At 49.4% G+C, this 21894-nt stretch overlaps 1 long non-coding RNA gene across 1 annotated transcript; it reads left to right on the top strand.

The window, feature by feature from the left end:
- Positions 1-1225: 1225 nt before the first annotated feature.
- LOC143962050 (uncharacterized) lies at positions 1226-21436 on the top strand. Its single transcript, XR_013270614.1, has 3 exons — positions 1226-1514; positions 19944-20011; positions 21196-21436. It is a non-coding gene; the product is annotated as an uncharacterized LOC143962050 (long non-coding RNA).
- Positions 21437-21894: the final 458 nt, after the last annotated feature.

Genomic DNA, 21894 nt, shown 5'->3' with positions numbered 1-21894 from the left:
AGCGCCGATCAGCGCTGTTTGGAAATGCACAGAAAGGCCCCAGGACAGCTCTGCTGACCTCGGCAAATCTCGGGAACAAAGTCTTTCCAAGGTTTGCCGAGATCAGCCGAGCTGTCCTTTGGCCTTTTCAGACGTTTCCAAGGCTCTCCGGTGCCCCCCCCTGGCTCTGGCCGCATGCGGTATTGCATGCCATTGAAGTCAATGCAGAACAAATGATTTTTGTTTCCATTGACTTCAATGGGGAAACTATACGTATACTTTGGATTACGAGCATTCTCCTGGAACGGATTATGCTTGTAATCCGAGGTTCCACTGTATATATTTAGGCTTGTAAGTCTATATGGCCAATAGAAGCGAGAACAAAAAAAATCTACATCCAGACGCATGAATTACAATAATTATTTTTATTTTTTTAAGTGTGTGATTAGAGCCAGAGGCTCTAATAGGTTTCAAAATCAGGTGGCTTGGGATGCAGAGGATGCACTCGGAGCCCACTCAGGTGTTACAATAGCGAATGAATATTCGCTGTTGAAACACTGATCCTCAATCCGGCCAATCAGAAGCTGGTGTGAGACCCTGTTTTCCGATTGGCCGAAAAAAGAGAAGACTCCCGATTGACCACCAAGGAGGAGGGAGGAAACAGAAGATGCCCACCACCGTGATGACCCGTGGAGAACAATGGAATGGAAGGCCGCCGCCACCGCTGAACAGGGGAAGCTGCCGGTGAACCGATGGGGTATGTGCTACCAACTGACCGGGGCATACTATTTGCCCCCCCTAAAAAAATTACCACCTGCTGCCACTGGTTTTATGTACACTATAATGGGGATGATGGTAACTGGTAGGGTGGTTATAAGTTTTGCTAATCTGTCGGTGACTTGTAAGGGGGATTATTAGTATGTCTATTATCAATATGTTCTTATATCCGGGTTATACATACAGTATGTTGTGGTGTTCTATGTTTTTAATCTGGTTTTGTATAAATAAAGCTGTTATTGCTCTATTTATACAAAATAAATGCCATGGAAAATGATTAAGGCTCCCTCATCCCTCCACCCTCAGTCCCCCGTCTATGACAGATAGACATTCAGTTTGCTGGCTGAGTATCTCTGCAGATCTTTTTATAACTAGACCCCTCAGGGTGAAACATATTCAGCTTGTTATACAGGACGAGGAATGTGGACACACCCAGCGCCGTGTCGCGTTGGAGATGAATGACGTCCGAACAGTCGATACAGGTGGAGGTGTGTTATGTTACTAGAAATCCCTTCTCACCCTCCTCCTGGATTCTGGAAGGACGTTATATGAGACGAGGCAGAAACACGTCTTCGCTCACTTCTGGTCTTCATAGGATAAGAAGAAGTTGGACTCTGCCAGTGCCGTGATTCCAGGTTTTCTCTTCCAGAATCTTCTGTGATCGGACTCTTCACCTTTCTAGAAGATATTTTCAAGCCTCTTCATTGTCGGGAAGTACAAATAATTTGATTGGAGGATGTATGGGTAGATATAACAAGGTGAGACTCCACCAACCATTCTTAAAGAGGAAGTAAACCCTGATGGGTTTACTTCCTCTTTTTTTCCCTGCAAAGGTAAAGCATAATGGACTACTATGCATCGCATAGTAGCTCATTATGTGTCACTTACCTGACACAGGAGCCAGCGAAGTCGCCGCTGATCCCTGTAGTCCGCCGCGTCCATCTTGCTGGTGGCGTCTCGCAGCTCCGACCAATGACAGCGGCGAAGCCGCGATGACGTCACTCCCGCGCATGCGCACGGGAGTCGCGCCTCGCAGCTCCGCCGCTGTCATACGGCGAGGCCGCGATGACGTCACTCCCGCGCATGCGCACGGGAGTCGACAAATGTGGCAAATCCATTCTTGGACTTGCCGCATTTAGTGCGCATGCGCGCCGCTGTCTACGGCGCATGCGCCGTAGACAGCGGTGCCCATTTTCGGGCAAATATCTCCTGAACCATATAGGTTTAGGAGATATTACTTGGACCTACAGGTAAGCCTTAATCTAGGCTTACCTGTAGGTCAAAGTTGTTTGGAAGGGTTTACTTCCATTTTAAGTCATTCATTCTAATGGAGCCGAGTTCCATATTGGAAGAGCCGGCATAAAATGGGAACTAAATCTAATTCCAAACAGACCTGAAGTCTGTATATTGTGTAGGCTCCGTATAGATCGTGTACAGTACAACCTTGGTTTGAGAGCGTTTTGCAAGACAAGCAAAAAAATGTTTAATAAATGTTGACTTGATATACAAGCGATGTCTGATATACAAGCGATGTCTTGATATACAAGCGATGTCTGATATACAAGCGATGTCTGATATACAAGCGATGTCTGATATCCAAGCGATGTCTTGATATACAAGCGATGACTTGATATACAAGCGATGACTTGATATACAAGCGATGTTTTGATATACAAGTAGAGTCATGTCACAGCTGAGTATAAAAGAGTTCCATTTAATGAAGGTACAACATTTAGTAACATATCGCTACACTTAGGCCGCGTACACACGCGGGGACTGTTCGCTCAACTTTGTCCGCTGAACAGTGTTTCAGCGGACAGTCCGCCGTGTGTGGGCTTTCAGTGGACAGTTTCAGCGGACAGTTTGACGAACAAAGTTTTTCGGAAATTCCGAAAAACTGTCCGCTGAAACTTGGTTTGAGCGGACAGTCCGCCCGTGTGTGGGCCAGTCCGCTGTAGTTTTGAAATGAGCGAACTGTTCCCGCCCGGAGAAAAGTCTGCTCATTTCGAGAGCGTGTCCAGGTAGGCGGGGCCCGCGACACAGACGTCGCGGGCTCCGCCGCCTGGAATGGACTTAAAAGGGAACCCCAACGCCGAAAAAAAATCGGCGTGGGGGTCCCCCCAAAGTCCACAACAGACCCTTGTCCGAGCACGCTACCCGGCCGGCCAGGAAAGGGGGGCGAGCGAGCGCCCCCCCCTCCTGAGCCGTACCAGGCCGCGTGCCCTCAACATGGGGGGTGCCTTGGGGAAGGGAGGGCCGCGCGACCCCCCCACCCCAAAGCACCTTGTCCCCATGTTGATGAGGACAAGGGCCTCTTCCCGACAACCCTGGCCGTTGGTTGTCGGGGTCTGCGGGCGGGGGGCTTATCGGAATCCGGGAGCCCCCTTTAATAAGGGGGCCCCTGGATACCGGCCCCCCACCCTATGTGAATGAGTATGGGGTACAATGTACCCCTACCCATTCACCTGTAAAATAAAAGTACCCAAAAAAAAACAACACACGAGATAAAATATTTTATTGCACAGCTCCGGGGGTCTTCCGTCTTCGGGGGTCTTCTCGCCGGACTCCTCCGCTATCTTCTTGTAGCTCTTTTACTAGCGGAGGAGTCCGGCTTTCTTCTTCCCCGCCGCCGGCCTCTTCTCCCGACTTCGGGGGTCTTGTCCCCCTCTTCGGTTCTTCTGCCGGGCCACCGCGCCTTCTTATAGCTCTTTTAGAGGCGGTGGCCCGGTCTTCTGTCGCCGATGTCGCCTTCCGGTCGCCTTCCGTTCTTCTTCTTGTTCTTCTCCAGGAGATGTTGACACGTCGCTCTCTCCGGCCGGAATGCCAGAGCCGCCCTGCGCTGCCACTTATATAGTGACAATGGGGCGGTGTCACATGGTATATGTCACATGGGTTGGTCACATGGGTTGATGTCACATGGGGACTATGACATCGTAAGGGGGCGGGGTCACCATGTGACACCAACCCATGTGACATATACCATGTGACACCGCCCCATTGTCACTATATAAGTGGCCGCAAAGCGCGGCTCTGGCATTCCGGCCGGAGAGATCGTCGTGTCAACATCTCCTGGAGAAGAACAAGAAGAACAAGAAGAAGAACGGAAGGCGACCGGAAGGCGACAGCGGCGACAGAAGACCGGGCCACCGCCTCTAAAAGAGCTATAAGAAGGCGCGGTGGCCCGGCAGAAGAACCAAAGAGGGGGACAAGACCCCCGAAGTCGGGAGAAGAGGCCGGCGGCGGGGAGGAAGAAAGCCGGACTCCTCCGCTAGTAAAAGAGCTACAAGAAGATAGCGGAGGAGTCCGGCGAGAAGACCCCCGAAGACGGAAGACCCCCGGAGCTGTGCAATAAAATATTTTATCTCGTGTGTTGTTTTTTTTTTGGGGTACTTTTATTTTACAGGTGAATGGGTAAGGGTACATTGTACCCCATACTCATTCACATAGGTTGGGGGGCCGGTATCCGGGGGCCCCCTTATTAAAGGGGGCTCCCGGATTCCGATAAGCCCCCCGCCCGCAGACCCCGACAACCAACGGCCAGGGTTGTCGGGAAGAGGCCCTTGTCCTCAACATGGGGACAAGGTGCTTTGGGGTGGGGGGGCCGCGCGGCCCCCCCTTCCCCAAGGCACCCCTCATGTTGAGGGCACGCGGCCTGGTACTGCTCGGGAGGGGGGGCGCGCTCGCTCGCCCCCCTTTCCTGGCCGGCCGGGTAGCGTGCTCGGACAAGGGTCTGTTGTGGACTTTGGGGGAACCCCCACGCCGATTTTTTTCGGCGTTGGGGTTCCCCTTTAAGTCCATACCAGGCGGCGGAGGCCGCGACGTCTCCTTCGCGGGCCCCGCCTACCTTGAGACGCGCTCCAAATGAGCGGACTGTTGCCTCGTGTGTGGGCGAGTCCGTTCATTTCAAAAGTTGCGCGGACTTAGTACGACGAACAAAGTTTGCCGTATTTGTCCGCTCAAAAAGTGCCGTGTGTGGGCGTGTTCGTTCATTCAAAAGTTTGAGCGGACTGTTTGACGAACTTAGTTTCGGCAGACAGTCCCCGCGTGTGTACGCGGCCTTAGAGGCTCTTCTCTTCTCTTTTATACTCTGTAGCTCTTGATGGATTTTCCTTCTAATCCCCCTGTGGAGTCTTCCATTTGTGGATGGATATTTTATGGTTACACAACCTGGTCACATTGCTACAATCTTTTTATATGGACTATAAACTGAAGGCCCTATGAATAAATGGTTGTGGAACGAATCATCCGCGTTTCCATTATTTCTTATGGGGAAATTCACTTTGATATACAAGTGCTTTGGATTACAAGCATGTTTCCGGAACGAATTGTGCTCACAATCCAAGGTTTTAGTATATACTATACATGGACTATGTATACTGTACAGAGAGGAGGAGAGTCTGTATCTTTCCATATATACCTGTGTTCAGCATCTCCCCTGTTTGGTCTAAACAAAGTGGAGTTCAATATTCTGAGAGGAATATGTAGGAAATGGGAACTCCACTCACTCACTTAAAGCAAGTGGGGGGGGGGCGTGGCTGAGCCACCCCCTCTGTGTCAATGGTAACACAGACGGGGCTCAGGAGCAAGTCCGCACAGGTGCCCCCATAGAATAGGACTTTCTATGGGGTGCACTTTCCTAAGAGGGGGAGACCAGATGAAGAGGATGATGCAAAACGGTTATGCAGAGCAGGTAAGTATAACAAGTTTGTTATTTTAATAAAAAAAATAAGTTTTAATGTCGCTTTAAAGTGGTTGTAACAAATCACTTTGACCTACATGTAAGCCTAGATTAAGGCTTACCTGTAGGTCCAAGAAATATCTCCTAAACCTATACGGTTTAGAAGATATTTACAAAAAGACAGCCACCGCTGTCTACGGCGCATGCGCCGTAGACAGCGGCGCGCAGGCGCACTGGGTAACCCGCAGATCACAGAGATATGCCGCTCGTGTCGGCTCCCATGCGCATGCGCGGGAGTGATGTCATCGCGGCTCCTGCGCATCACAGCGCCGGAGCAGCGAGACCCGGAAGTCACTGCGGGATACATGGCAGCGGCGAACATGAAGATGGAGGACCGCTTCGGGGGCTTCGTTCTCAGGTAAGTTATTCATAATGAGCTAGTATGCTATGCGTACTAGCTCATTATGCCTTTGCCTTGCAGGTTGCATTTTTTTTTTTAATTGCCTTTACTTCCTCTTTAATACCAAATAGACCAGAAATCTGTATATGGTGTGGGCTTCAAATAGATAGTATACAAATGGATGGTCTATACTGTATCGAGAGGAGGAGAGTCTGTATAATTCTATGTATCCCCGTACACAACATCCCTCTATTGCTATCATGGGGGACTACAAGTCACTGCATCCCACCACTGATATAATGGGGAACTGCAAGTCCCAGTATCACCATACTAATATCATGGGGGACTACAAGTGCCAGCATCCCTCCACTGATATCATAGAGAACTGCAAGTCCCAGCACCCCCATACTAATATCATGGGGGGACTACAAGTGCCAGCATCCCTCCACTGATATCATGGGGAACTGCAAGTCCCAGCACCCCCATACTAATATCATGGGGGGACTACAAGTGCCAGCACCCCCCATTGATATCAGGGGGGAACTACAAGTCCCAGCATCTCTCCACTGATATCACGGGGGACTACAAGTGCCAGCATCCCTCCATTGAGATCAGGGGGGAACTACAAGTCGCAGTATCCCTCCACTGACATCACAGGGAACTAAAATTTCCAGCATCCATCTATGAGAATTATCTAGCTGTGGTGAACTGCAGGTGTCAGCATACCCTCATCGACACTCCCTGAGTTCTACCATGAATTCTACCATGATGACTGGAGGGATATGATAAAGACTGCAAGGTATGGATGCCCAGATGTGGAGTCTGTACAATGCTGAGCAGTGGCGTCGCTAGGGGGTGGCTTTTGGGTCTATATCCCTGAATCTGGGGCCCAGAGTCTCTGCAGGGGTCCCCATGGGAAGGGGAGGCTCTCTGGGGACCCTGATGTAAGTGGGGGGCTCTCTGGGGACCCTAATTTAAGGGGGATTCTCTCTGGGGACCCTGATTTAAGGGGAGGCTCTCTGGGACCCTGATTTAAGGGGGGAGGCTCTCTGGGGACCCTTATTTAAGGGTGAGGCTCTCTGGGGACCCTTATTTAAGGGGGGGCTCTCTGGAGACCCTGATTTAAGGGGGAGGTTCTCTGGTGACCAAAATGTAAGGGGGATGCTCTCTGGGGACCCTGATGTAAGGGGGAGGCTCTATGGGACCCTGATTTAAGGGGGGCTCTCTGAGGACCCTGATTTAAGGGTGAGACTCTCTGGTGACCCTGATTTAAGGGGGGGCTCTCTGGGGACCCTGATTTAAGGGTGAGGCTCTCTGGGGACCCTTATTTAAGGGGGAGGCTCTCTGGAGACCCTGATTTAAGGGGAGGTTCTCTGGGACCCTGATTTAAGGGGGGGGCTCTCTGGGGACCATTATTTAAGGGTGAGGCTCTCTGGGGACCCTTATTTAAGGGGGGGCTCTCTGGAGACCCTGATTTAAGGGGGAGGTTCTCTGGTGTCCAAAATGTAAGGGGGATGCTCTCTGGGGACCCTGATGTAAGGGGGAGGCTCTATGGGACCCTGATTTAAGGGGGGCTCTCTGAGGACCCTGATTTAAGGGTGAGACTCTCTGGTGACCCTGATTTAAGGGGGGGCTCTCTGGGGACCCTGATTTAAGGGTGAGGCTCTCTGGGGACCCTTATTTAAGGGGGAGGCTCTCTGGAGACCCTGATTTAAGGGGGAGGTTCTCTGGGGAACCTTATTTAAGGGGGAGGCTCTCTGGAGACCCTGATTTAAAGGTGAGGCTCTCTGGGGACCCTTATATAAGGGGGAGGCTCTCTGGGGACCCTTATTTAAGGGGAGGCTCTCTGGGGACCCTGATGTAAGGGGGAGGCTCTCTTGGGACCGTGATTTAAATGGGGCTCTCTGCGACCTTGATTTAAGGGGGAGGCTCTCTTGGGACCCTTATTTAAGGGGGGGCTCTCTGGAGACCCTGATTTAAGGGGAGCTCTCTGGGGGGATATATATATATATATATATATATATATATATATATGGAAAGGCCAGTATGGTGGCCTGGAATTATGGGTGGAGCCCGGTGGAGTATATAACCAGCCCGTTCGCCTGGCTCCCTCGTCGGTTCCGGTGCGCGATATCTGATGCGTCAGATATCAAGGGCCGACTATCCAGAGCAGACGCAGCGAGCCTGTTCGGCAGTTCCCGCATTTTTCGTCTTCTATCTGACAATCCCGTCTCGTCCATCAGCGTCCGCAGGTTCGTCGTCGTCGTCGTACCTATCGAATTTGTCGCTCGGGCCGGCTGTCGCAGGTAGGGCTTCGGCACCCTCTTTTCATTATGTTTTCGATGTACCGTCGTTACGCTTGTATGCACGAGCCGCTCGGTTCTTTCATATCGAATGTTTCGGTGGCCTCGTACGCCTGTCACTGTATGCTACTTTCGATGTAGGCGTTGTCGTCATTCGACACGTTCGATCACGCCACGTCAGGCGATTCATTCGCAGCTACGGCATTCGAAACCGTTCGACTGCCCGTGCATTTCTATTATAGCGGTCGAATCGTTCGACCCACAGCCGACTGCTTGTTATGATAAGGCAATCAGTCCGCATGTTTCGCATGTTTCGCTTGCTCTGCTCCAGTTCGAATATGTCTCTTCATTTCATGCAATTATGTTATGTGTTTCATTTCACCGTCTTCAAACATTTCAGTCCCAGTCATTTCTGCTGCTCCAATATCATTTCTGTCACTTATTACGCTCCAATTCGAATCCTGTCGCATTTCTCTATGCACCGATTCGTCCTGGTGCGCCCAGCTGCTACGCCTCATTTCAGTACATGCTCCAAAGACGGGATTCATTTGTTAGGTGCATGGGCTCGTCTTCTGATTCCAGTCTTTGTCATGGGTTTCATTTCATTCACCTATCACGTCCCGGTACGAATAGTCATGTTCATGGACCAATTCGTCCCGGCGTGCCCCAGGAATGGCCTCATTTCAGTACATGCTCCAGGTTCCGTTTCGTGCTCGGTCGCAAGTTAGTGGCATGGCGATTCGGATCTCTGTCATGGCAGATTCACTCAGTTCACGGTCACGTATCACTTCCCGCTTCTAGTCCAGTTGATTCAACGTTGGATCCCCCCTGCCTGAGCTCCACGTGGCGGGCTCCACCTCCGCCTGAGCTCCACGCGGCAGGCCCCCCCCCCCCTGCCTGAGCTCCACGTGGCGGGGTCAGCCCCCGCCTGAGCTCCACGTGGCGGGGTCCCCTCCCCCCCCCCCCTGCCTGAGCTCCACGTGGCGGGCTCCACCCCCGCCTGAGCTCCACGCGGCAGGCCCCCCCCCCCCCCCGCCTGAGCTCCACGTGGCGGGGTTCACCCCCCGCCTGAGCTCCACGTGGCGGGGTCCCCCCCCCCCCTGCCTGAGCTCCACGTGGCGGGCTCCACCTCCGCCTGAGCTCCACGCGGCAGATCCCCCCCCCCTCTCCCCTGCCTGAGCTCCACGTGGCGGGGTTCCCCCCCGCCCGAGCTCCACGCGGCAGCCCCCCCCCCTCCCCTGCCTGAGCTCCACGTGGCGGGCTCCACCTCCGCCTGAGCTCCACGTGGCGGGTCCACCTCCGCTTAAACCCCACGTCCTATGCGCATTTGCGTTGGAAAAAAAAAAAAAAAAAACGGGAAAGGAAAAAAGGAAATTTTGCATCTACGACGCAACCAAGTCACGTCTCTGTCGCCATATGCACATTATTCTAAATTCGGTTGTCTGCTCGTTTCATTTATGCAGCTCGTTTCAGTTATGTCTTTCTTCACATTTTCCAGTCTTACCTCCACGATTTAGCTAGACATCTCTCTGCAGGCATAGGAGTCTCATACAAACTTACCTTCATCTCCTCAGGTCAGTCGAGTTTTCAGTGGGTTCAACCTGCACCGGGTCGGACGGTGCCTCCTTAGGTAAGAGAATCTTCGGGAAGGGAAACGCCCACAAGCGGTAGTACCCTTCTCAAAAAAAAAAAAAAAAAAAAAAAAAAAAGTTTGCTTAGGAGTCTCCTACGAGTCTTGTAATCCATGTCACCCTCTTAGGTTTCGTATAGGAGAAAAACCCGGTCCCAGGGATTAATAAGCTTACCAAGCCTGGATTTTGCCACCATGTCCCAGGCTGGCAGCGAGGACTACACGGCTCCGTTGTCTCCGTCTCTTGTCTCAGAGAGCGGCAGCCAAAGGTCCTTCAGAACATGGACCATCCCCAGGCTGACGGCCGAGTTGAGGCGTAGGGGTGTACCCTTCCCAGCTACAGCCAGAAAGGCCGAGCTTTTCGGGCTCCTCTTTCCTCCCCCAGCCGCGGTTGAGGATAGTGCCCAGCAGGCCTCCCTGGGCTCTATCGCTGCCTCCATCACGCAGCTTCACACGCTGGTGTCATCCCTGACGACCTCAATGTCAGAAGTTCAGAGTCGGGTGGCCCTCCTCGAGACCCGCCCAGTCGTTTCTCCTCCTATACCAGCTTCACAAGCAGTGGAGAACACCAGCGCAGGTACCCCCGGGTGTACACCAGTAGTGTACCCTTCCCATTTAATATCAGCCAACATCAGGAAGGACATCCTAGAGGGAAAGGACGTCAATCTGGCTTCGCTACTGATATCCATTCATGAGCTGGCAGAAAATAAAGCTTACACTTGGGGGGACGTGTCGGTGGTCCTCAAAGCCAAAGACCCCAGGCTGGACAGGAAGCTGTCAGTCACCGAGTTCACCCTGGCCTTCGGCATGCTGAGGGATGTCATCTGCTCGGCCTCCCCCGGCAGAAGGGAGGAACTGGATCGTTACCTCCACATAGTAGTTGACCTGGGGTACAAATACGGCGGTTTTGCATTTTATGACTATCACCGCTCCTTCTCCGCTAAGGCGGCCGCCAGGCTCTCTCAATTTCAGATACCTACGGATTGGAGTGTCTTGGACACCGAGTTGTTCTGCCGACACTTCGCAGGGCTGCGGTCTCCTCTTTGTGCCATCTGCCAGTCGGCTACTCACACCGCGACTTGGTGTGCCAGCTCAGTGGCAACCCCGCCTGTAGACGGTCCATCGACCTCAGGTACTGCCCAGGCCCTACCAGCGCCGGCACGCCTGCCACAGACAGATAAACTGGGGCGCCCGGTCAAGACCTTGGGTGGCGCAGCCATCTGTAACAACTATAACAGCGGGTCGTGCAATTTCAGCCAGTGCAGGCTGCTCCATGTATGCTCACGATGTAATAGAGCTCATCCCAGGCTCATGTGCGAGGTCAAGCAGGCTAGAAAATCGTGACTAAGCCGGGTCAACGTGTCGTGGCTCAGTGTCTACCTCGCCAATCACCCCACCCCCTCACTTGCCACCTACCTAGTCCAGGGCTTTACTCAGGGCTTTCATACAGGACTTATTTCCCTCCCTCACCTCACACACGAGTGCCAGAACCTGCGGTCAGCAGCCACCGACGTACAGGCCATCGACCAGCTATTACAGGCAGAGCTAGACCGGGATTTCATCATAGGCCCTTTCACGAAGCCCCCATTTAACACCTGGCGAGTCAGCCCTATTGGGCTTGTCAAGGGCAAGTTCTCAAATAAACTTAGGTTGGTCTACGATTTGTCAGCGCCTTATTCTTCCTCTGTCCCCAGTCTTAATTCTCTTATCCCCTCTGAGGAATTCTCCCTTAAATACGCGTCCGTAGACATGGCCATCCAGGCCATTCTCAAGTCAGGCACAGGTACATGGCTCTCCAAGGCCGACATCTCGGACGCCTTCAAGCTCCTTCCCATCCATCCAACTCTCTGGTGCTGGCATGGCATCAAATGGAGGGAGCTCTACTATTTTGCCACTAAGCTGACCTTCGGGTCCAAGAGTAGCCCCTGGCTCTTCGACTCGTTTGCGCAGGCTCTCGAATGGATCTTGCTGCACGTAGCCCAGTGCCAGGGAGTCATACACTACTTGGATGACTTCCTGCTGGTCGAGTCACCTGGCTCCCTTCCAGGGGATTTGGATAAACTAAGGGTGGTCTTCAATAATCTTGACGTCCCGATTGCTGAGCACAAGGTGGAGGGCCCTGCGCAGGCAATCACCTTCCTCGGGGTCAGCTTAAATACCAGCACTATGCAGGCCAGCCTTCCCCCGGATAAACTAAGCCGCATCAGGTCGGTCATGAGGGACTTCACCCGCACCAGAACTTGTACCAAGAGGCAGTTACAGTCCCTTCTCGGTATGCTTAATTTTGCCATGCGCATCATCCCTCAAGGTCGCGCTTTCATATCACGCCTGTTAGTCCTACTGTCTCATTCACAAGACCCGGAGCATATCCTCAGCCTGGACCCCGCAGCTATAGCAGATCTTGCCATGTGGGAGGAATTCCTGACGTCCTGGAATGGTGTGTCCCTGTTCATTCCCTCCGTGTCCTCCTCGTCGCCGCAGGTCGTGACCGACGCAGCGGCCTCCACGGGTTTCGCGGCAATTTTTGGCCACCTCTGGCTCGCAGCCCCTTGGCCTCCTCAGATACTGGCTATTCCGGGCTTCACCGAGACGTCCTCCCTATTCGAGTTGTACCCCATCGTAGCCGCTGCCCATACGTGGGGCCGCAGTTGGTCCGGTCAAACAGTGACCTTTTCAACGGACAATCTCGCCACTGCGGAAATCATTAACAAAGGCAGGTCCAAGTCTCTGGAGATTATGTCCTTCCTGCGGCGACTGGTCCAGCTCTCGTTATTGTTTCAATTTAATGTCCATTGTGCCTTTATCCCCGGTAAATGTAACCGGGCAGCGGACGCCCTTTCCCGCTTTAACTTAGTTTCCTTTTTTGATCAGGTGCCCGGAGCCGGACCAACGTCAGCAGTTATCCCGGACTGGTCTCAACTGACCCTGGATTAACCCCTCACCTAGTAGCCGCGACTCAACTCATCAATCACTCCCTCGCAGACAATACCCGCAAGGCCTACCAAACAGCCTGGAGGGCCTTTAACCGTTTCTTAACGTCTCACTCCACAGAGACCTCCCGGGTCAAGCAAGTTCTGGCCTTCATTGCCCATTGCCACTCGGACTTGGCGTTATCCTTCAACACGATCCGACTATACCTGGCCGGGGTACAACATTTTACGTCCCTCCAGGACCCCGCTGAACCCTCCTTGTTCACTTTTCACGCCATTCGGGCCGTCATGCGTGGCATCCAGAAACGCCAGCCTGCGGCCTCCCTCAAACGCTTGCCTATCACAGGAGACGTTTTCAGAAACATGTCCGATATTCTGGCCACTGCACCTTTCGGACTCCACACTAGTACCATTATACAAGCAGCCATACACCTGGCCTTCTACGGCTTCTTGCGGCCAGGCGAGTTTACCTCCAGTAGCCCCTCAGCTCGCACGCTATGCAAGCACCACCTGGTCAGGCACGGAGACCATTTCATCCTGCATATAGCAGTATCCAAGACGCAGCAGCTTGGCCCGGGGACGGACATACATTTTTATAAAACTAACAACCGCTGGTGCCCGGTCGCCATGCTCACCCGCTTGTTGACCCTTCTGGCCGATCAACCAGGAACTGGCCCGCTTCTGCCATTCCACGGTAAGCCACTGAACGCAGCCCAGTTCATGGAGCATGTCAGGATACTCCTGGGCATCCTTCACCTCAATCCGGCTCACTACTCCGGACATTCGTTTCGGATCGGAGCGGCTTCAACTGCCTCCCGCCAAGGGGTCCCGGTCCACGTTATCAAAAAGTTGGGTAGGTGGAAGTCCGCCTGTTTCGCCCGTTACATACCCAATCCGCAAGTAGAGATGGCCCAGGCCTTCATCAAGCTCACCCAGTAACAAACTCGAATCAATAAAGGCATTCCCTACCTGTATGTTTTTGCCCCCTTATTTTGGTATACCCTACGTTAGGCCAGGGCACACTTTCAGGTCCGGTTCAAGTAAGCGAGTTTTGTGTTATCCTTGTTTGTCATCCTTATCCGTATCGGTCAGAGGGCTCTGGGCCATAAATGGAAAGGCCAGTATGGTGGCCTGGAATTATGGGTGGAGCCCGGTGGAGTATATAACCAGCCCGTTCGCCTGGCTCCCTCGTCGGTTCCGGTGCGCGATACCCACCCACCCATCCCCTGTCAGGGCATTTCTCAAGCATTATACTCCCGGGCGAGTACTCATTTCACTCCATTTCATTTTCATTTCATTTATTACTCATTTCTCTATCAAGGGTATGCCCCCTTATTTTGGTATACCCTACGTTAGGCCAGGGCACACTTTCAGGTCCGGTTCAAGTAAGCGAGTTTTGTGTTATCCTTGTTTGTCATCCTTATCCGTATCGGTCAGAGGGCTCTGGGCCATAAATATATATATATATATATATATATATATATATATATATATATATATATATATATGTGTATGTATATATATATATATATATATATATATATATATATATATATATATATATATATATATATATATATGTATATATATATATATATATATATATGTGTATATATATATGTATATATATATATATATATATATAATATATATATATATGCCCGCCCAAGCGTATGACTTTCTTTACTACGCTGCTATGGGCTCTAGCCCCAGATCATTTGTAGACCTAGCAATGCCCCTGATGCTGAGTATTACAAAATGTTGGAGATAAAGTTGATGGAGTAGAAAATAAATCTTTATATTTCACCTCCTAATCCTAACTGATCCTCAACCCTTCACCACCCTTCCCCTAGGTGACCCCAAACCCGAATTATCACCTGACCTAGAGGAGTCAGGAGAAGAAGAAATAGGGATCTATCTATATATCTACTGTTTATGTATGTATGTACTGTATGTACTGTATGTATGGATCTATCCTATCTATCTCTCAGGAAGTTTATACAACATTTAAGTTTGTAATACTAATTATTTAACTGCTTCAAAACTGGGCACTTTTACCCCCCTTCCTGCCCAGGCCAATTTTCAGCTTTTAGCACTGTCACACTTTGAATGACAATTACGCGGTCATACAACACTGTACCCATATGACATTTCTATCTTTTCTTCACACAAATAGAGTTTTCTTTTGGTGGTATGTAATCACCATAAAAAAATGAAAAAAAACCTGAAAACATTTAAAAAAATTTTTTTCTTAGTTTCTGTCCGAAAATTATGTAAATAAGTAATTTTTCTCCTTCTCTGATGGGCACTGATGTGGAGGCACTAATCTTCTACACTGATGGGCACTGATAGGTGGCACGGATATGCGGTACAGATGAGCAATGATAGGCTGCACTGATGGGCACTGATTAGGTGGCACTGATGTGGAGGCACTAATATTCCACACTATTGGGCAATGATAGGTGGCAAGGATATGCGGTACAGATGAGCAATGATAGGTGGCACTGATGATGGGCACTGATAGGCTGCACTGATGGGCTGCACTGATAGGCTGCCCTGATGGGCACTGATTAGGTGGCATAGGATATGCGGTACAGATGAGCACTGATAGTCAGCACTGAAGGGCACTGATAGGTGGCACTGATAGGTGGCACTGATAGGCTGCACTGATGGGCACTGATAGGCTGCACTGATGGGCACTGATGAGGCAGCACTGGAGGGCACTGATTAGGTGGCAATGGAGGGCACTGATTAGGTGGCACTGACGTGGAGGCACTAATATGCTGCACTGGTGGGCACTGATAGGTGGCACGGTTATGCAGTGCAGATCAGCTCTGATAGGTGGCACTGAAGGGCACTGATAGGTGGCACTGATGGGCACTGAAAGGCTGCACTGATGGGTACTGATTAGGTGGCACTGACATGGAGGCATTAATATGCAGCACTCATGTGCTCTGATAGGTGGCAAGGATATGCAGTACAGATGAGCACTGATAGGCGGCACTGAAGGGCACTGATAGGCTGCACTGATGGGCACTGGTAGGCTGCACTGATGAGACGGCACTGATGGACACTGATTAGCTGGCACTGATGTGGAGGCACTAATATGCTTCACTGATGGGCACTGATAGGTGGCACGGATATGCGGCACAGGTGAGCAATGATAGGTGGCACTGATGATGGGCACCGATAGGCTGCACTGATGGGCTGAACTGATAGGTTGCACTGATGGGCACTGATGTGGAGGCACTAATATGCAGCACTGATGGGAACTGATAGGTGGTACGGATATGCGGTACAGATGAGCACTGATAGGCAGCACTGAAGGGCACTGATAGGTGTTACTGATAGGCTGCACTAATGGGCACTGATAGGTGGCACTGATGGCCACTGACAGGGTGCATTGATGGGCACTGATGAGGCGGTACTGGAGGGCACTGATTAGGCACAACTGGAGGGCACTGATTAGGTGACACTGATGTGGAGGCAGTAATATGCTGCACTCAGGGCCGTCTTTAAGGCAGGGCAAAAGGGGCAGCTGCCCTGGGCCCTGTCATTCTTGTGGGGCCCAAAGAAGCTGCTACATACTTGCCAACTATTCCAGTTTAAATTTCCTTGTCCCTTGAGGTTTTAGTCCTGTGCTGTGTCCCGATATCTCAGTGTGAAGTGCTGCTACTAATTATGCCCAGCTCTGCCCTATTATTGTGTACAGATGACTCACCTGCAGGCCCTGTGTTTACATGTAAATAACCAGCATTCGTATGTAAATAGCGGCAGCATTACTAATAAATAGCTGCGGCCGGCTGCATTGATTTAGATGTAAATAAAGGTGGTGTATCATGCTCCCCTGCAGTGAGGAGATGATGTACTGTAACTTCTAGCAACCAATCAGTGAACAGTATTATTATACAGTAATTTATAGCAACCAATTAACAAGCAGAAATCATTTGCTGTAACCTCTAGCAACCAGTCATTAAACAGTAATGAAATGCTGTAACCACTGGCAACCAATCACAATTGCTGCCTGATCTGATACAGTAAACTGATTTTAAGTCTAGCTGCTAGTGTATTGTCTCAGAGCAGGTAGAAATTGCATGGGGGGGCCCCAAGAACATTTTTGCCCAGGGCCCAATCAATATTAAAGACGGCCCTGGCTGCGCTGATGGGCACTGATAGGTGGCATGGATATGCAGTACATATGAGCACTGATAGGCGCCACTGAAGGTCACTGATAGGTGCCACTAATGATGGGCACTGATAGGCTGCACTGATGGGCACTGATTAGGTGGCACTGATGTGGAGGCACTAATATGCAGCACTGATGGGAACTGATTGGTGGCACGGATATGCAGTACAGATGAGCACTGATAGGCAGCACTGAAGGGCAGTGATAGGTGGCACTGATGGTCATTGATAGGCTGCACTGATGGGATTGATAGGCTGCACTAATGGGATTGATAGGCAGCCCTGAAAGGCACTGATAGGTGGCACTGATGGCCCCTGATAGGCTCCACTGATGGGCACTGATAGGCTGCACTGATGGGCACTAATATGCCCAGTGATGGGCACTGGTAGGTGGCACAGATATGCGGTACAGATGAGCACTGATAGGCGGCACTGAAGGCCACTGATAGCAGTAGTGTATGTAGGTTTTGTGCTGCCCTAGGCCTGACTAAACTCATGCACCCCTAGTTTAAATATGACACACCCCTTCATTTCAAGGCCACGCCCCTTTTGGTTTAAGACTCGCCCTGATATTTTCGAGTGGGGACACTATTTCTGAAGGCCTGGGGGAGGCAATGGATTCCCTTAATTTGCATAGATTTCCTTTCACTTCCTGTTTGGCTATGGGGCAGGAAGTGAAGGGAAATCTCTGCAATGGGACATGGATGGTAAAAAATAAACTGACAAGGGGCTATAACCCTCCCTTACTCTTTGCCTACTAGGATGTAACGTGTACGGAGGGAGGGGGAGGTGTCACGTTCTGACGTCACCAGCGGTTATCTTGGGTTAGAAACAACCTGACATGTGTTTATAATCAGCACTCGTTTCTGAGTGTAATCTTTGTGAGTACATTTTTGATTTAAGAATAAATGAGTGTTTACAGAGAGCACTAGATTGTCCTCTTCCTTCTTTTATATGATTGCACACTTTGAAAAGATCAACGGCTATATCGATGTAGGATTATCACCCCAGCAGAGGGTATTGGGCTCTGTGACCTGCTTCAGGTTAAATATATGAGGTGAGAGGCTTGAATATCCGTGGCGGAGGGACCTGAATCCCCTGCTGTATTCTTCTGTTTACCAGACTCACTTGGGGAAGCTGTTTCTTGATTATCCAAGCATAATAATATTATTCTTCTTAATATTATTCTTGATATCACTAGAAAAAAAAAAGCCTTTGGAAATGAGTTTGCAATAACTCCATCAGTATCACCGGCAAAGCAGCTTCATTATTATCCCATTATAGAAGAAGAGAATTGTGCGCCGCATTTGGAGATTTCATCATTTGCCGCGTCACCAATGTTAATTCTCCATTACGAACGCCAGTTTACAAGACCGACCGCTTCTGCTTCCGAGTACACGCGATCGGAAAATCCGAAAACAGACATTTGTTGGCAGAAAATCTGAAGACATGCTAGCCAACATTTGTTGGCGGAAAGTCTGACAACAATTGTCCGATGGAGCGTACGCGCGGTCGGATTTTCCGCCAACAGCCTGCCATTGAACATTTCCCGTCGGGAAAATCCCATCGTGTGTACGAGGCTTAAGGCTAGAAGTCCTTATATTATGACTTCTGAGAAAAAATTTGATTTTATTCAATATAATCTGATATATAAATGTAAATATGTTATTCCCATTTAGGGTATACGGTTATTTTCCTGGGATGTATGTGGTATTTTTGTGATATTATTAATATAATATTATATAATCAAAAAAATCATAATTATATTATAATAATTAATATAATGTAATATAATCTTAACTGGTTCCGGCCTGCCTGCAGTACATTTACTCTGGGTGGGCAGTACATACAGGTTGCATGACGTACATGTACCGACTGTCCCAAGTTAGGGCCACGTATGCACGTCCCCCCCTGCTGATCTGTGCTTTTACTGGCTATGGTGGCATTTTGTCAGCAGGTCCCGACCAATGATTTATGGCTGAGACCTGCTGATTGGCTGCATCCAATCACAGCACAGAGTTGTACACAGATCAGCGATCTGGCCCTTGCAGGGAGAAAAAACAAACAAAAAAAAACAAACAGCCAGATCTGTAAGTAAAAGCGATCGGAATTCCGCTCAAGCTTGTGTTGCCTTCACACCAAATTCCGAGGGTCAAGGGTACAACACTATGACGGGCCGCGGAAATGAAGTTCAATGCTTCCGAGCATGCGTCGGAATTTTACGCGTCGGAATTGCTACAGATGATCTGAATTTCCAATAGAAACTGAATAATTGAGAATTATGCTCTCAAAATTTTGCTGGCGGAAATTCAGCCAGCAAAAGTCTGATGGAGCCTACACACGGTGACAAAAAAGCTTTCATCGGCCTTTTGCTGGCCGAAATTCCGTTAGTGTGCGGCATTACACACCGTTCACGTGTTAGGTACACGGTTAAAAAAGAAGTTGGGACTTTGCATGAAGTATGCGGATTTGGAAGCAAAAAGTGAGCTGTATAGGTCTGATAATGTTAAATTTATTAAATATTACACAGTAAAATACATCAAAAGCAGTGGTACATATTGCATCTTCCATCATAATTAATTGATTCATACATTGGCATATTGCACATTGATATATCACTAGGATAACCGCGCTGTCGCAGCCTAACCTCCATCTCACTCAGTCTGTCCTCCTTATGGATAGATTTATCAGTGATCCTCGCAACACTTGTTGGAATGGATTTAAATACACCTGGGGGGTGAAAACTAGAAAAATGTAATAATTGATTACAATCTGTCGGTTTGATATAAATATCGCACATTTGTTTGATCGTTTGTGCATCTCACCCACCATTTTTGCCTTGGTGACCCCCCGATATACCAACCAGATGAATGCCAGGATGAAGGTTCTGATAGACCTTCATAGTTATGGGTAGTAAATGACAGAAGTCCATCCAATTCTGATCTTCTCTGATTGGACAACTAGACAGCTAATCGCTATTCACATAAGGGAACAAAATCCTCCTTATTGGTTCCGTTCCGCGCACTACAAATGAGTTTATTATTGTTTGTGCTCCTTCCAGGTGATGTCATCTCGGGTCACCTCCTGATGTCATGGCGGCCTCTTCCTCCTCATCCACCTCCTCACAAGGTATGACTGTTGTTTCTGACAATCCTTTCCAATGTTTTCCATCTCACATCTCTATGGATTGGAATTAGATGATAGGACGTCCTATGTCTCCGTAGTCTGGACATTTCCTGTAGACATCTGGTCAGTTCACCTATTCGGAGAGTTTAGGAACGTTCATCAATTCCACAATCACATTCCCGTGTCATCACATTTTTTTTTTTTTTATTATTGGTGGAAATGATCTTCTGAGATGTCCAAGTGTCCCATAATGATTGGATGGCCCCACATTTTATGATTATTTGTGTAGTGTTCGGGGGAATCCTTTGCCTATAATCCTAGGCAGAACATGGGCCAGTATAACATGACACTGCTGGGAAACTTTGGGGTAATGGGGGGGGGGGGGGGTTCCTAAAGGATTTATGGTTTCTTTTAGTTTACTATGAAACAATCAATAAACATAAAGTTTAAAGTTGTCATATATATATATATATATATATATATATATATATATATATATATATATATATATATTAGGAGGTCCTTATATAAAAAATGTACTGTGAGCTTGGTTCAGTTCCACTGCCATAAATGATAATCCTCATGATATGTTTAATAGGTTTACTTGCTATGATCATCAGCTCCATCTAGTGGCCATACTACCATATTTTCTTGAAATACCTCAACCAGCAAGATATGGCATTATGACCACTAGATGGAGCTGATGATTATAGTAAATAAACATATTAGACATATTATGGGCAATGTTCACAATCAATATGCCCCCCTAGGTCAGGGATATACAATTAACGGACCTCCAGCTGTGGCAGAACTACAAGTCCCATGAGGCATAGCAAGACTCTGACAGCCACAAGCATGACACCCAGAGGCAGAGGCATGGTGGGATTTGTAGTTTTGCAACAGCTGGAGGTCCGCTAATTGCATATCCCTGCCCTACGGTGTTTACACCCGACATTCAACCATCTGAGAGGTAACTCACCATCATGTAGACAGTCATGTGAGATTATCACAGGAAAACCAATCTCTCTATAGGATAATGTACATACAGACATATTGGGGGATAATTTCCTTTCCTTATTTGTTCTTTATAACATTTCTGGCTACCAGTACAACGTTATCTGCTGTCATGTGTCAGGAATCATCCAATCAGAATGAATGTTTATAGTTGCTGATTGTCCTCTCTGCAGGGTCGGCTCCTGGGGTCCTGGGAAAGGTCCCACAAACCCCCGGGGATCTTCTCATATATTCTCTGGAGGATCTGAAAGGAAGTGACTTCAAGAGATTTAGGAACAAATTGTCTGATTTCTCCTATGGAGATAAACGTCCCATCCCCCGAGGAAAATTAGAAAATGCAGACTGGATCACCACCAAGGACCTCCTGATAGACACATATGGAGAAGAAGGGGCTCTGGATGTCACAAATAAAGTCTTTACAGTGATTGGTCTGATATGACCTGCAAATCTCCTCCTCAAGGAGAGGAGAGAACAGAATGGTGAGTTCCGGTCTATAATGACAATTTCCTACCAATTCCTGATCAATATCTGTGTGAGGAAGAACTAGGAATGTCATCCAGGGAAAGCCAGTGACCGATGGACTGTTAATGATATGGCGTGGCCGCGGGACCAGCGGACCCGATCACCGCTGGTGTCCCGCGATCGGGTCACAGAGCTGAAGAACGAGGAGAGGTCTGTGTAAACAAACCTCTCCCCGTGCTTCCCTGTGTGGCTGTCACCGATCTCCTGTTCCCTTATATAGGGAAGGACGATCAGTGACGTCACATGCCAAGCCACGCCCCCCTACAATAAAAAAAACACATAATGTCATACATAACACATACACTGCCCCCTAGTGGTTAACTCCTTCACTGCCAGTGTCATTTACAAAG

This window comes from Lithobates pipiens, unplaced genomic scaffold (assembly GCF_037356315.1).
Source record: "Lithobates pipiens isolate NorthernLeopardFrog02 unplaced genomic scaffold, aLitPip1_a1.2 Scaffold_8, whole genome shotgun sequence".
NCBI lineage: Eukaryota > Metazoa > Chordata > Amphibia > Anura > Ranidae > Lithobates > Lithobates pipiens.
The sequence above is the reverse complement of the archived record's forward strand: the minus strand, read 5'-3'. Positions and strand labels throughout refer to the sequence as shown.